Below are 18,934 nucleotides of genomic sequence, written 5' to 3'. Positions count from 1 at the left end.
AAACCCAACATTTACCAGCACAACTCAATCCAACACAAACCCAACATTGACCATCACAGCTCAATACAACACAAACCCAACATTGACCATCGCAGCTCAATACAACATAAACCCAACATTGACCAACACAGCTCAATACAACATAAACACAACATTGACCATCACAGCTCAATACAACATAAACCCAACATTGACCAACATAGCTCAATACAACACAAACCCAACATTGACCAGCACAGCTCAATACAACATAAACCCAACATTGACCATCACAGCTCTATACAACACAAACGCAACATTGACCATCACAGCTCAATACAACACAAACGCAACATTAACCAACACAGCTCAATACAACACAAACCCAACATTGACCAGCACCACTCAATACAACACAAACCCAACATTGACCATCACATCTCAATACAACATAAACTCAACATTGACCAACACAGCTCAATACAACATAAACCCATCATTGACCAGCGCAGCTCAATACAACACAAACCCAACATTGACCATCACAGCTCAATAGAACACAAACCCAACATTGACCAACACAGCTCAATACAACACAAACCCAACATTAACCATCACAGCTCAATCCAACACAAACCCAACATTGACCAGCACAGCTCAATACAACACAAACCCAACATTGACCAGCACTGCTCAATACAACACAAACCCAACATTGACCAGCACAGCTCAATACAACATAAACCCAACATTGACCAACACAACTCAATACAACATAAACCCAACATTGACCAACACAGCTCAATACAACACAAACCCAACATTGACCAGCACAGCACAATACAACACAAACCCAACATTAACCAGCACAGCTCAATACAACACAAACCCAACATTGACCAGCACAGCTCAATACAACACAAACCCAACATTGACCAGCACAGCTCAATACAACATAAGCCCAAGATTGACCAACACAGCTCAATACAACACAAACCCAACATTGACCATCACAGCTCAATACAACATAGACCCAACATTAACCAGCACAGCTCAATACAACATAAACCCAACATTGACCAGCACAGCTCAATAGAACACAAACCCAACATTAACCAACACAGCTCAATACAACACAAACCCAACATTGACCAACACAGCTCAATACAACATAAACCCAACATTGACCAACACAGCTCAATACAACACAAACCCAACATTGACCAGCACAGCTCAATACAACATAAACCCAACATTGACCATCACAGCTCAATACAACACAAACCCAACATTGACCAGCACAGCTCAATACAACACAAACCCAACATTAACCAACACAGCTCAATACAACACAAACCCAACACTGACCATCACAGCTCAATACAACATAAACCCAACATTGACCAACACAGCTTAATACAACATAAACCCAACATTGACCAACACAGCTCAATACAACACAAGCCCAACATTGACCAGCACAGCTCAATACAACACAAACCCAACATTGACCATCACAGCTCAATACAACACAAGCCCAACATTGACCATCACAGCTCAATACAACACAAACACAACATTGATCAACACAGCTCACTGCAACATAAACCCAACATTGACCAGCACAACTCAATACAACACGAACCCAACTTTGACCAGCACAGCTCAATACAACACAAACGCAACATTGACCATCACAGCTCAATACAACACAAACCCAACATTGACCATCACAGCTCAATACAACATAAACCCAACATTGACCAACACAGCTCAATACAACATAAACCGAACATTGACCAACACAGCTCAATACAACATAAACCCAACATTGACCAGCACAGCTCAATACAACATAAACCCAACATTGACCAACACAACTCAATCCAACATAAACCCAACATTGACCAACACAGCTCAATACAACACAAACCCAACATTGACCAGCACAGCACAATACAACACAAACCCAACATTAACCAGCACAGCTCAATACAACACAAACCCAACATTGACCAGCACAGCTCAATACAACACAAACCCAACATTGACCAGCACAGCTCAATACAACATAAACCCAACATTGACCAGCACAGCTCAATACAACACAAACCCAACATTAACCAACACAGCTCAATTCAATATAAAACCAACATTGACGAACACAGCTGAATACAACACATACCCAACATTGACCAGCACAGCTCAATACAACACAAACCCAACATTGACCAACACAGCTCAATACAACATAAGCCCAAGATTGACCAACACAGCTCAATACAACACAAACCCAACATTGACCATCACAGCTCAATACAACACAGACCCAACATTAACCAGCACAGCTCAATACAACATAAACCCAACATTGACCAGCACAGCTCAATAGAACACAAACCCAACATTAACCAACACAGCTCAATACAACACAAACCCAACATTGACCAACACAGCTCAATACAACATAAACCCAACATTGACCAACACAGCTCAATACAACACAAACCCAACATTGACCAGCACAGCTCAATACAACATAAACCCAACATTGACCATCACAGCTCAATACAACACAAACCCAACATTGACCAGCACAGCTCAATACAACACAAACCCAACATTAACCAACACAGCTCAATACAACACAAACCCAACACTGACCATCACAGCTCAATACAACATAAACCCAACATTGACCAACACAGCTTAATACAACATAAACCCAACATTGACCAACACAGCTCAATACAACACAAGCCCAACATTGACCAGCACAGCTCAATACAACACAAACCCAACATTGACCATCACAGCTCAATACAACACAAGCCCAACATTGACCATCACAGCTCAATACAACACAAACACAACATTGATCAACACAGCTCACTGCAACATAAACCCAACATTGACCAGCACAACTCAATACAACACAAACCCAACATTGACCAGCACAGCTCAATACAACACAAACGCAACACTGACCATCACAGCTCAATACAACACAAACCCAACATTGACCATCACAGCTCAATACAACATAAACCCAACATTGACCAACACAGCTCAATACAACATAAACCGAACATTGACCAACACAGCTCAATACAACATAAACCCAACATTGACCAGCACAGCTCCATACAACATAAACCCAAAATTGACTATCACAGCTCAATACAACACAAACCCAACATTGACCATCACAGCTCGATACAACACAAACCCAACATTGACCAACACAGCTCACTACAACATAAACCCAACATTGACCAGCACAACTCAATACAACATAAACCCAACATTGACCAGCACAGCTCAATACAACACAAAACCAACATTGACCATCACAGCTCAATACAACACAAACGCAACATTAACCAACACAGCTCAATACATCACAAACCCAACATTGACCAGCACAACTCAATACAACACAAACCCAACATTGACCATCACAGCTCAATACAACATAAACTCAACATTGACCAACACAGCTCAATACAACATAAACCCATCATTGACAAGCGCAGCTCAATACAACACAAATCCAACATTGACCATCACAGCTCAATACAACACAAACCCAACATTGACCAACACAGCTCAATACAACGCAAACCCAACATTAACCAACACAGCTCAATCCAACACAAACCCAACATTGACCAGCACAGCTCAATACAACACAAACCCAACATTGACCAGCACTGCTCAATACAACACAAACCCAACATTCACCAGCACAGCTCAATACAACATAAACCCAACATTGACCAACACAACTCAATACAACATAAACCCAACATTGACCAACACAGCTCAATACAACACAAACCCAACATTGACCAGCACGGCACAATACAACACAAACCCAACATTAACCATCACAGCTCAATACAACACACCCAACATTGACCATCACAGCTCAATACAACACAAACCCAACATTGACCAACACAGCTCACTACAACATAAACCCAACATTGACCAGCACAACTCAATACAACACAAACCCAACATTGACCAGCACAGCTCAATACAACACAAACCCAACATTGACCAGCACAGCTCAATACAACATAAATCCAACATTGACCATCACAGCTCAATACAACATAAACCCAACATTGGACAACACAGCTCAATACAACACAAACCCAACATTGACCAGCACAGCTCAATACAACATAAACCCAACATTGACCATCACAGCTCAATACAACACAAACCCAACATTGACCAGCACAGCTCAACACAACATAAACCCAACATTGACCATCACAGCTCAATACAACACAAACCCAACATTGACCAGCAAAGCTCAATACAACACAAACCGAACATTAACCAACACAGCTCAATTCAACACAAACCCAACATTCACCATCACAGCTCAATACAACATAAACCCAACATTGACCATCACAGCTCAATACAACATAAACCCAACATTGACCAACATAGCTCAATACAACGCAAACCCAACATTGACCAGCACAGCTCAATACAACATAAACCCAACATTGACCATCACAGCTCTATACAACACAAACGCAACATTGACCATCACAGCTCAATACAACACAAACGCAACATTAACCAACACAGCTCAATACAACACAAACCCAACATTGACCAGCACCACTCAATACAACACAAACCCAACATTGACCATCACATCTCAATACAACATAAACTCAACATTGACCAACACAGCTCAATACAACATAAACCCATCATTGACCAGCGCAGCTCAATACAACACAAACCCAACATTGACCATCACAGCTCAATAGAACACAAACCCAACATTGACCAACACAGCTCAATACAACACAAACCCAACATTAACCATCACAGCTCAATCCAACACAAACCCAACATTGACCAGCACAGCTCAATACAACACAAACCCAACATTGACCATCACAGCTCAATCCAACACAAACCCAACATTGACCAGCACAGCTCAATACAACACAAACCCAACATTGACCAGCACAGCTCAATACAACACAAACCCAACATTGACCAGCACAGCTCAATACAACATAAACCCAACATTGACCAGCACAGCTCAATACAACACAAACCCAACATTAACCAACACAGCTCAATACAACATAAAACCAACATTGACGAACACAGCTGAATACAACACATACCCAACATTGACCAGCACAGCTCAATACAACACAAACCCAACATTGACCAACACAGCTCAATACAACATAAGCCCAAGATTGACCAACACAGCTCAATACAACACAAACCCAACATTGACCATCACAGCTCAATACAACACAGACCCAACATTAACCAGCACATCTCAATACAACATAAACCCAACATTGACCAGCACAGCTCAATAGAACACAACCCCAACATTAACCAACACAGCTCAATACAACACAAACCCAACATTGACCAACACAGCTCAATACAACATAAACCCAACATTGACCAACACAGCTCAATACAACACAAACCCAACATTGACCAGCACAGCTCAATACAACATAAACCCAACATTGACCATCACAGCTCAATACAACACAAACCCAACATTGACCAGCACAGCTCAATACAACACAAACCCAACATTAACCAACACAGCTCAATACAACACAAACCCAACACTGACCATCACAGCTCAATACAACATAAACCCAACATTGACCAACACAGCTTAATACAACATAAACCCAACATTGACCAACACAGCTCAATACAACACAAGCCCAACATTGACCAGCACAGCTCAATACAACACAAACCCAACATTGACCATCACAGCTCAATACAACACAAGCCCAACATTGACCAGCACAGCTCAATACAACATAAATCCAACATTGACCATCACAGCTCAATACAACATAAACCCAACATTGGACAACACAGCTCTATACAACACAAACCCAACATTGACCAGCACAGCTCAATACAACATAAACCCAACATTGACCATCACAGCTCAATACAACACAAACCCAACATTGACCAGCACAGCTCAACACAACATAAACCCAACATTGACCATCACAGCTCAATACAACACAAACCCAACATTGACCAGCAAAGCTCAATACAACACAAACCCAACATTAACCAACACAGCTCAATTCAACACAAACCCAACATTCACCATCACAGCTCAATACAACATAAACCCAACATTGACCATCACAGCTCAATACAACACAAACCCAACATTGACCAGCACTGCTCAATACAACACAAACCCAACATTCACCAGCACAGCTCAATACAACATAAACCCAACATTGACCAACACAACTCAATACAACATAAACCCAACATTGACCAACACAGCTCAATACAACACAAACCCAACATTGACCAGCACGGCACAATACAACACAAACCCAACATTAACCAGCACAGCTCAATACAACACACCCAACATTGACCATCACAGCTCAATACAACACAAACCCAACATTGACCAACACAGCTCAATACAACATAAACCCAACATTGACGAACACAGCTGAATACAACACATACCCAACATTGACCAGCACAGCTCAATACAACACAAACCCAACATTGACCAACACAGCTCAATACAACATAAGCCCAAGATTGACCAACACAGCTCAATACAACACAAACCCAACATTGACCATCACAGCTCAATACAACACAGACCCAACATTAACCAGCACATCTCAATACAACATAAACCCAACATTGACCAGCACAGCTCAATAGAACACAAACCCAACATTAACCAACACAGCTCAATACAACACAAACCCAACATTGACCAACACAGCTCAATACAACATAAACCCAACATTGACCAACACAGCTCAATACAACACAAACCCAACATTGACCAGCACAGCTCAATACAACATAAACCCAACATTGACCATCACAGCTCAATACAACACAAACCCAACATTGACCAGCACAGCTCAATACAACACAAACCCAACATTAACCAACACAGCTCAATACAACACAAACCCAACACTGACCATCACAGCTCAATACAACATAAACCCAACATTGACCAACACAGCTTAATACAACATAAACCCAACATTGACCAACACAGCTCAATACAACACAAGCCCAACATTGACCAGCACAGCTCAATACAACACAAACCCAACATTGACCATCACAGCTCAATACAACACAAGCCCAACATTGACCATCACAGCTCAATACAACACAAACCCAACATTGATCAACACAGCTCACTGCAACATAAACCCAACATTGACCAGCACAACTCAATACAACACAAACCCAACATTGACCAGCACAGCTCAATACAACACAAACGCAACTTTGACCATCACAGCTCAATACAACACAAACCCAACATTGACCATCACAGCTCAATACAACATAAACCCAACATTGACCAACACAGCTCAATACAACATAAACCGAACATTGACCAACACAGCTCAATACAACATAAACCCAACATTGACCAGCACAGCTCCATACAACATAAACCCAAAATTGACTATCACAGCTCAATACAACACAAACCCAACATTGACCATCACAGCTCAATACAACACAAACCCAACATTAACCAACACAGCTCACTACAACATAAACCCAACATTGACCAGCACAACTCAATACAACATAAACCCAACATTGACCAGCACAGCTCAATACAACACAAACCCAACATTGACCATCACAGCTCAATACAACACAAACGCAACATTAACCAACACAGCTCAATACATCACAAACCCAACATTGACCAGCACAACTCAATACAACACAAACCCAACATTGACCATCACAGCTCAATACAACATAAACTCAACATTGACCAACACAGCTCAATACAACATAAACCCATCATTGACCAGCGCAGCTCAATACAACACAAATCCAACATTGACCATCACAGCTCAATACAACACAAACCCAACATTGACCAACACAGCTCAATACAACGCAAACCCAACATTAACCAACACAGCTCAATCCAACACAAACCCAACATTGACCAGCACAGCTCAATACAACACAAACCCAACATTGACCAGCACTGCTCAATACAACACAAACCCAACATTCACCAGCACAGCTCAATACAACATAAACCCAACATTGACCAACACAACTCAATACAACATAAACCCAACATTGACCAACACAGCTCAATACAACACAAACCCAACATTGACCAGCACGGCACAATACAATACAAACCCAACATTAACCAGCACAGCTCAATACAACACACCCAACATTGACCATCACAGCTCAATACAACACAAATCCAACATTGACCAACACAGCTCACTACAACATAAACCCAACATTGACCAGCACAACTCAATACAACACAAACCCAACATTGACCAGCACAGCTCAATACAACACAAACCCAACATTGACCAGCACAGCTCAATACAACATAAATCCAACATTGACCATCACAGCTCAATACAACATAAACCCGACATTGGACAACACAGCTCAATACAACACAAACCCAACATTGACCAGCACAGCTCAATACAACATAAACCCAACATTGACCATCACAGCTCAATACAACACAAACCCAACATTGACCAGCACAGCTCAATACAACAAACACCCAACATTGACCATCACAGCTCAATACAACACAAACCCAACATTGACCAGCAAAGCTCAATACAACACAAACCCAACATTAACCAACACAGCTCAATACAACACAAACCCAACATTCACCATCACAGCTCAATACAACATAAACCCAACATTGACCAACACAGCTCAATACAACATAAACCCAACATTGACCAACACAGCTCAATATAACACAAATCCAACATTGACCAGCACAGTTCAATACAACATAAACCCAACATTGACCAGCACAGCTCAATACAACATACACCCAACATTGACCATCACAGCTCAATACAACACAAACCCAACATTGACCAGCAAAGCTCAATACAACACAAACCCAACATTAACCAACACAGCTCAATACAACACAAACCCAACATTCACCATCACAGCTCAATACAACATAAACCCAACATTGACCAACACAGCTCAATACAACATAAACCCAACATTGACCAACACAGCTCAATATAACACAAATCCAACATTGACCAGCACAGTTCAATACAACATAAACCCAACATTGACCATCACAGCTCAATACAACACAAACCCAACATTGACCATCACAGCTCAATACAACACAAACCCAACATTGACCATCACAGCTCAATACAACACAAACCCAACATTGACCAACACAGCTCAATACAACACAAACCCAACATTGACCAGCACAGCTCAATACAACATAAACCCAACATTGACCATCACAGCTCAATACAACACAAACCCAACATTGACCAGCACAGCTCAATACAACACAAACCCAACATTAACCAACACAGCTCAATACAACACAAACCCAACATTGACCAACACAGCTCAATACAACATAAACCCAACATTGACCAGCACAGCTCAATACAACACAAACCCAACATTAACCAACACAGCTCAATACAACACAAACCCAACACTGACCATCACAGCTCAATACAACATAAACCCAACATTGACCAACACAGCTTAATACAACATAAACCCAACATTGACCAACACAGCTCAATACAACACAAGCCCAACATTGACCAGCACAGCTCAATACAACACAAACCCAACATTGACCATCACAGCTCAATACAACACAAGCCCAACATTGACCATCACAGCTCAATACAACACAAACCCAACATTGATCAACACAGCTCACTGCAACATAAACCCAACATTGACCAGCACAACTCAATACAACACAAACCCAACATTGACCAGCACAGCTCAATACAACACAAACGCAACATTGACCATCACAGCTCAATACAACACAAACCCAACATTGACCATCACAGCTCAATACAACATAAACCCAACATTGACCAACACAGCTCAATACAACATAAACCGAACATTGACCAACACAGCTCAATACAACACAAACCCAACATTGACCATCACAGCTCAATACAACACAAACGCAACATTAACCAACACAGCTCAATACATCACAAACCCAACATTGACCAGCACAACTCAATACAACACAAACCCAACATTGACCATCACAGCTCAATACAACATAAACTCAACATTGACCAACACAGCTCAATACAACATAAACCCATCATTGACCAGCGCAGCTCAATACAACACAAATCCAACATTGACCATCACAGCTCAATACAACACAAACCCAACATTGACCAACACAGCTCAATACAACGCAAACCCAACATTAACCAACACAGCTCAATCCAACACAAACCCAACATTGACCAGCACAGCTCAATACAACACAAACCCAACATTGACCAGCACTGCTCAATACAACACAAACCCAACATTCACCAGCACAGCTCAATACAACATAAACCCAACATTGACCAACACAACTCAATACAACATAAACCCAACATTGACCAACACAGCTCAATACAACACAAACCCAACATTGACCAGCACGGCACAATACAACACAAACCCAACATGAACCAGCACAGCTCAATACAACACACCCAACATTGACCATCACAGCTCAATACAACACAAATCCAACATTGACCAACACAGCTCACTACAACATAAACCCAACATTGACCAGCACAACTCAATACAACACAAACCCAACATTGACCAGCACAGCTCAATACAACACAAACCCAACATTGACCAGCACAGCTCAATACAACATAAATCCAACATTGACCATCACAGCTCAATACAACATAAACCCAACATTGGACAACACAGCTCAATACAACACAAACCCAACATTGACCAGCACAGCTCAATACAACATAAACCCAACATTGACCATCACAGCTCAATACAATACAAACCCAACATTGACCAGCACAGCTCAATACAACATAAACCCAACATTGACCATCACAGCTCAATACAACACAAACCCAACATTGACCAGCAAAGCTCAATACAACACAAACCCAACATTAACCAACACAGCTCAATACAACACAAACCCAACATTCACCATCACAGCTCAATACAACATAAACCCAACATTGACCAACACAGCTCAATACAACATAAACCCAACATTGACCAACACAGCTCAATATAACACAAACCCAACATTGACAAACACAGCTCACTACAACATAAACCCAACATTGACCATCACAGCTCAATACAACACAAACCCAACATTGACCAGCACCGCTCAATACAACACAATCCCAACATTGACCAACACAGCTCACTACAACATAAACCCAACATTGACCAGCACAGCTCAATACAACACAAACCCATCATTAACCAACACAGCTCAATACAACACAAACCCAACATTGACCAGCACAGCTCAATGCAACACAAGCCCAACATTGACCAGCACAGCTCAATACAACACAAACCCAACATTGACCAGCACAGCTCAATACAACACAAACCCAACATTGACCATCACAGCTCAATACAACACAAACCCAACATTGACCAACACAGCTCAATACAACACAAACCCAACATTGACCAGCACAGCTCAATACAACATAAACCCAACATTGACCATCACAGCTCAATACAACACAAACCCAACATTGACCAGCACAGCTCAATACAACACAAACCCAACATTAACCAACACAGCTCAATACAACACAAACCCAACACTGACCATCACAGCTCAATACAACATAAACCCAACATTGACCAACACAGCTTAATACAACATAAACCCAACATTGACCAACACAGCTCAATACAACACAAGCCCAACATTGACCAGCACAGCTCAATACAACACAAACCCAACATTGACCATCACAGCTCAATACAACACAAGCCCAACATTGACCATCACAGCTCAATACAACACAAACCCAACATTGATCAACACAGCTCACTGCAACATAAACCCAACATTGACCAGCACAACTCAATACAACACAAACCCAACATTGACCAGCACAGCTCAATACAACACAAACGCAACATTGACCATCACAGCTCAATACAACACAAACCCAACATTGACCATCACAGCTCAATACAACATAAACCCAACATTGACCAACACAGCTCAATACAACATAAACCGAACATTGACCAACACAGCTCAATACAACATAAACCCAACATTGACCAGCACAGCTCCATACAACATAAACCCAAAATTGACTATCACAGCTCAATACAACACAAACCCAACATTGACCATCACAGCTCAATACAACGCAAACCCAACATTAACCAACACAGCTCAATCCAACACAAACCCAACATTGACCAGCACAGCTCAATACAACACATACCCAACATTGACCAGCACTGCTCAATACAACACAAACCCAACATTCACCAGCACAGCTCAATACAACATAAACCCAACATTGACCAACACAACTCAATACAACATAAACCCAACATTGACCAACACAGCTCAATACAACACAAACCCAACATTGACCAGCACGGCACAATACAACACAAATCCAACATTAACCAGCACAGCTCAATACAACACACCCAACATTGACCATCACAGCTCAATACAACACAAACCCAACATTGACCAACACAGCTCACTACAACATAAACCCAACATTGACCAGCACAACTCAATACAACACAAACCCAACATTGACCAGCACAGCTCAATACAACACAAACCCAACATTGACCAGCACAGCTCAATACAACATAAATCCAACATTGACCATCACAGCTCAATACAACATAAACCCAACATTGGACAACACAGCTCAATACAACACAAACCCAACATTGACCAGCACAGCTCAATACAACATAAACCCAACATTGACCATCACAGCTCAATACAACACAAACCCAACATTGACCAGCACAGCTCAATACAACATAAACCCAACATTGACCATCACAGCTCAATACAACACAAACCCAACATTGACCAGCAAAGCTCAATACAACACAAACCCAACATTAACCAACACAGCTCAATACAACACAAACCCAACATTCACCATCACAGCTCAATACAACATAAACCCAACATTGACCAACACAGCTCAATACAACATAAACCCAACATTGACCAACACAGCTCAATATAACACAAACCCAACATTGACCAGCACAGTTCAATACAACATAAACCCAACATTGACCATCACAGCTCAATACAACACAAACCCAACATTGACCATCACAGCTCAATACAACACAAACCCAACATTGACAAACACAGCTCACTACAACATAAACCCAACATTGACCATCACAGCTCAATACAACACAAACCCAACATTGACCAGCACCGCTCAATACAACACAATCCCAACATTGACCAACACAGCTCACTACAACATAAACCCAACATTGACCAGCACAGCTCAATACAACACAAACCCATCATTAACCAACACAGCTCAATACAACACAAACCCAACATTGACCAGCACAGCTCAATGCAACACAAGCCCAACATTGACCAGCACAGCTCAATACAACACAAACCCAACATTGACCAGCACAGCTCAATACAACACAAACCCAACATTGACCAGCACAGCTCAATACAACATAAACCCAACATTGACCATCGCAGCTCAATACTACACAAACCCAACATTGAGCAGCACAGCTCAATACAACACAAACCCAACATTGACCAGCACAGCTCAATCCAACATAAATCCAACATTGACCAGCACAGCTCAATACAACACAAACCCAACATTAACCAACACAGCTCAATACAACACAAATCCAACATTGACCATCACAGCTCAATACAACACAAACCCAACATTGACCATCACAGCTCAAAGAACATAAACCCAACATTGACCAACACAGCTCAATACAACACAAACCCAACATTGACCATCACAGCTCAATACAACACAAACCCAACATTGACCAGCACAGCTCAACACAACATAAACCCAACATTGACCAGCGCAGCTCAATACAACCTAAACCCAACATTGACCATCACAGCTCAATACAACACAAACCCAACATTGACCAGCACAGCTCAATCCAACACAAACCCAACATTGACCAGCACAGCTCAATACAACACAATCCCAACATTGACCAACACAGCTCACTACAACACAAACCCAACATTGACCAACACAGCTCAATACAACATAAACCCAACATTGACCAACACAGCTCAATATAACACAAACCCAACATTGACCAGCACAGTTCAATACAACATAAACCCAACATTGACCATCACAGCTCAATACAACACAAACCCAACATTGACCATCACAGCTCAATACAACACAAACCCAACATTGACAAACACAGCTCACTACAACATAAACCCAACATTGACCATCACAGCTCAATACAACACAAACCCAACATTGACCAACACAGCTCAATACAACATAAACCCAACATTGACCAACACAGCTCAATATAACACAAACCCAACATTGACCAGCACAGTTCAATACAACATAAACCCAACATTGACCATCACAGCTCAATACAACACAAACCCAACATTGACCATCACAGCTCAATACAACACAAACCCAACATTGACAAACACAGCTCACTACAACATAAACCCAACATTGACCATCACAGCTCAATACAACACAAACCCATCATTAACCAACACAGCTCAATACAACACAAACCCAACATTGACCAGCACAGCTCAATGCAACACAAACCCAACATTGACCAGCACAGCTCAATACAACACAAACCCAACATTGACCAGCACAGCTCAATACAACACAAACCCAACATTGACCAGCACAGCTCAATACAACATAAACCCAACATTGACCATCGCAGCTCAATACAACACAAACCCAACATTGACCAGCACAGCTCAATACAACACAAACCCAACATTGACCAGCACAGCTCAATCCAACATAAACCCAACATTGACCAGCACAGCTCAATACAACACAAACCCAATATTAACCAACACAGCTCAATACAACACAAATCCAACATTGACCATCACAGCTCAATACAACACAAACCCAACATTGACCATCACAGCTCAATACAACATAAACCCAACATTGACCAACACAGCTCAATACAACACAAACCCAACATTGACCATCACAGCTCAATACAACACAAACCCAACATTGACCAGCACAGCTCAACACAACATAAACCCAACATTGACCAGCACAGCTCAATCCAACATAAACCCAACATTGACCATCATAGCTCAATACAACACAAACCCAACATTGACCAGCACAGCTCAATCCAACACAAACCCAACATTGACCATCACAGCTCAATACAACACAAAGGCAACATTGACCAACACAGCTCAATACAACACAAACCCAACATTGACCAGCACAGCTCAATATAACACAAACCCAACATTGACCAGCACAGCTCAATACAACACAAACCCAACATTGAGCAGCACAGCTCAATACAACACAAACCCAACATTGACCAACACAGCTCAATACAACACAAAGCTAACATTGACCAGCACAGCTCAATACAACACAAACCCCACATTGACCAGCACAGCTCAATACAACATAAACCCAACATTGACCAACACAGCCATTAGACTCATTTAAATATTTAGATGGTGCCGGACGGAATGAGTCAGGTGACTCACGATCGACCTGGCACGAAGACCGATTTGGGGCACTTGCTTGATTCACCCATAATACCTGGAACTGCACCAGATCTCACTGAAACCTGTCCAATAATTAAAGCAATAGACAGGGTGGATGCAGGTAAGATGTTTCCCTTGAGAGTATAGAATAAGGGGGAACCACTTAGAACTAATATGATGAGAAATCTCTTTACAAATAGGGTTGTAAATCTTTGGAATTCTTCCCCAGAGGGCTGTGGAAGCTCAGCCATTGAATATGTTTAAGACGGAGATACAGATTTGGAAATGCCAGTGACATAACAGGTGATGGGGGCAGTGGGGGGAAAGACATTGAAGTGGAAGATCAGCCATGAGCATATAGAATAGAGCTGGCTCAATGGGCTGAATGGCCTGTTCCTCCTCCTATGTTCCTATTACTTATTCATCAAGAATTCTGGGATTAAAATAAAATCAACATGCTGAGGCTGTGTCCTCAGCCCCCTACTGCATGTCAGGAAAAAGATACAAATGTTTGAGGTCACGTACCAACCGACTCAAGAACAGCTTCTTCCCTGCTGCCTTCAGACTTTTGAATGGACCTACCTCGTATTAAGTTGATCTTTTCTCTACACCTTAGCTATGACTGTAACATTACTTTGAGGGAGCGGCACTTTTAAATTTCTGGAGGCGTGTCTGTTCATCAGCTGCGGATCATATTTTGTTTTTGCAAAATTATTTCCGCTGCATTGAGTTTCGAACGTTTTGTCAACTTTTGTATTCTTGCTTGCTCAGTCTTTCAGCTAAATCATTCTTTGCATCATATAATTTTCACTCTGGCAGCCAAGAATTTGGGGTTACTTTGCATTTTCCTTCGTTTTCTTTTCCCAATCGGCTACAATTAGTTTGAAGCTGCGTTGTTGTAATGTGTGCACAATTTCTACCGGGAGGGTCCAGCTCTCGGGTGCAGTACCTGCTATGCCCAGAGCGTGGCGCATCTTCCCTAGAGTAACTCAACATCCAAATTCAGATTATTTTCAAACTCCCAATAAAATTCATGTCTCTGGGCAACTTTATTCGTGTTTGTACTGGTTTGGCAGACTCAACGTGCGCTCAGGGTTTATATGGATGTATGTGTTTTTCTGCACATATTCTGCTGCACATTTTCCCAACAGCCACAATGGAAAAGAAACCAAACCCGAGATTATGATTTTGCATCCACGAGCCCACTGAATCACACTCGACAAATACAGTAATGGAGACACACAATACAGTCAGATATACACACAAACACACACACATACATATTCACAGAGACACAGAATAGAGACAAAAATGCACAGAAATGTGCAACACTGCCAAGGGCCCAGGTTCGATCGGCAGCATGGTAGCATTGTGGATAGCACAATTGCTTCACAGCTCCAGGGTCCCAGGTTCGATACCAGCTTGGGTCACTGTCTGTGCGGAGTCTGCACGTTCTCCCTGTGTGTGCGTGGGTTTCCTCCGGGTGCTCCGGTTTCCTCCCACAGTCCAAAGATGTGCAGGTTAGGTGGATTGGCCATGATAAATTGCCCTTAGTGTCCAAAATTGCCCTTAGTGTTGGGTGGGGTTACTGGGTTATGGGGATAGGGTGGAGGTGTTGACCTTGGGTACGGTGCTCTTTCCAAGAGCAGGTGCAGACTCGATGGGCCGAATGGCCTCCTTCTGCACTGTAAATTCTATGAAAAAAAATCCTGGCTCTGGGTCACTGTCCGTGTGGAGTTTGCACATTCTCCCCGTGTCTGCATGGGTCTCACCCCCACAACCCAAAAAGATGTGCAGGGTAGGTGGATTGGTCACGCTAAATTGCCCCTTAATTGGAAAATTAGAATTGGATACTCTGGGCAGGATTCTCCATCCCGACACGCCAACATTTCTGTTTCATCCCGCCGGCGGGATGCCCCATTTCGCTGGCTGGTCAATGGGGTTTCCCATTGTGGGGCAGCCCCACGCCATCGGGAAATCTCCGGACTGCCGGCAAAACGAAGCATCCTGCCTGCGGAGAATCCAGCCCTCTATTTTTATAAAATTTAGACCTCCCAATTAATATTTCCAATTAAGGGGCAATTTAGCGTGGCCAATTCACCTACTCTGCACGTCTTTGGGTTGTGGGGATGAGACCCACGCAGACTCGGGGAGAACGTACAGACTCCACACGGACAGAGACCCAGAGCCGGGATCGAACCTGGGTCCACAGCATTGTAGGCAGCAGTGCTAACCACTGAGCCACCGTGCCACCCAGAATTGGATACTCTAAATTAAAAAAAAGAAATGCAAAGAAACAAACAGAGACACATATTCATAGAGACAGAATACAGAGACAGAAATACGTGGGCACAAAGAGGAACACACACATTGATACACAGACATAGTCAGGAAGGAACACACACATAGACATTCAGACATATACACAGCGAGGAACACACACAGAATATACAGACTACAAAAACACACAGATATGCAGACATACAGACAGAGACGAACACACAGATATACATAGGTACACAGACATACACAGTGAGGAACACACTGGTATACACACACACAGATACACAGACAGGGAGGAACACAGAATTTTATACACACACACACAGGCATATCCAGTAACTCAGACAGCAGGTGTGTTACCGAATATTTGCCTTGAAATTTTATTTTTTCCATCATGGATTTACTAAGTGAGTTGGAGACATTCAGGGGAAATCATGAATATCATAAACTTGTGAGGATAATGGTTGAGCCGAAGTCTGTAAATTACACCAAGGTTGCACTGTGCAGAATGAAGAGACTCCGAGAATAAGCAGAAGGAGAATGAAGCCAGACTCACCAGTGCAGTGTCCGACTCCTGTGCCCCAGGGATCCAGTCCACATGATCACCTCACCGGCACTGGACACATTCAACCCTGTTCAGCTCGGCACGATTGGCAGCTCCGACACTCTGGGAGTGACTGAGAAGGAGGTACTGAGCAAAGGGCGGGCTGCAATTCTCCGCTGTCTACACCTCACACCCAGGGACAGCACTTTCATTGCCCGGCACAAAGCACGCGCTCCAGGACCAACCCATCCACCCACACAGCAGCACCCTGGGACAGGGGGGACTGAGTTCAGGACCTGTAATAGCAGCAACAATCCAGTAACAAGACCAGTGACACCTAACTCCGGGACTCACAGGGTTAAATTATGAGATCAGGTGAAAAAGGCAAGACTTGCATTCCCTTGAGCATGGAAGATTAAAGAATGACATAATTGAGGTGTTTAAGACGA

The 18,934-nt window shown here is 42.4% G+C and overlaps 1 protein-coding gene across 1 annotated transcript in view; it reads right to left on the bottom strand.

Moving 5' to 3' along the window:
• Positions 1–18,708, bottom strand: part of LOC140410412 (vitrin-like) — a 176,524-nt gene extending 157,816 nt beyond the window's left edge. The window contains exon 1 of the mRNA XM_072498481.1: positions 18,498–18,708. The gene's annotated coding sequence lies outside the window, so the exon portion shown is untranslated. The remainder of the gene's footprint in view (positions 1–18,497) is intronic.
• Positions 18,709–18,934: the final 226 nt, after the last annotated feature.

This window comes from Scyliorhinus torazame, chromosome 4 (genome assembly GCF_047496885.1).
Source record: "Scyliorhinus torazame isolate Kashiwa2021f chromosome 4, sScyTor2.1, whole genome shotgun sequence".
NCBI lineage: Eukaryota > Metazoa > Chordata > Chondrichthyes > Carcharhiniformes > Scyliorhinidae > Scyliorhinus > Scyliorhinus torazame.
This window is presented reverse-complemented; position numbering and strand designations above follow the sequence as displayed.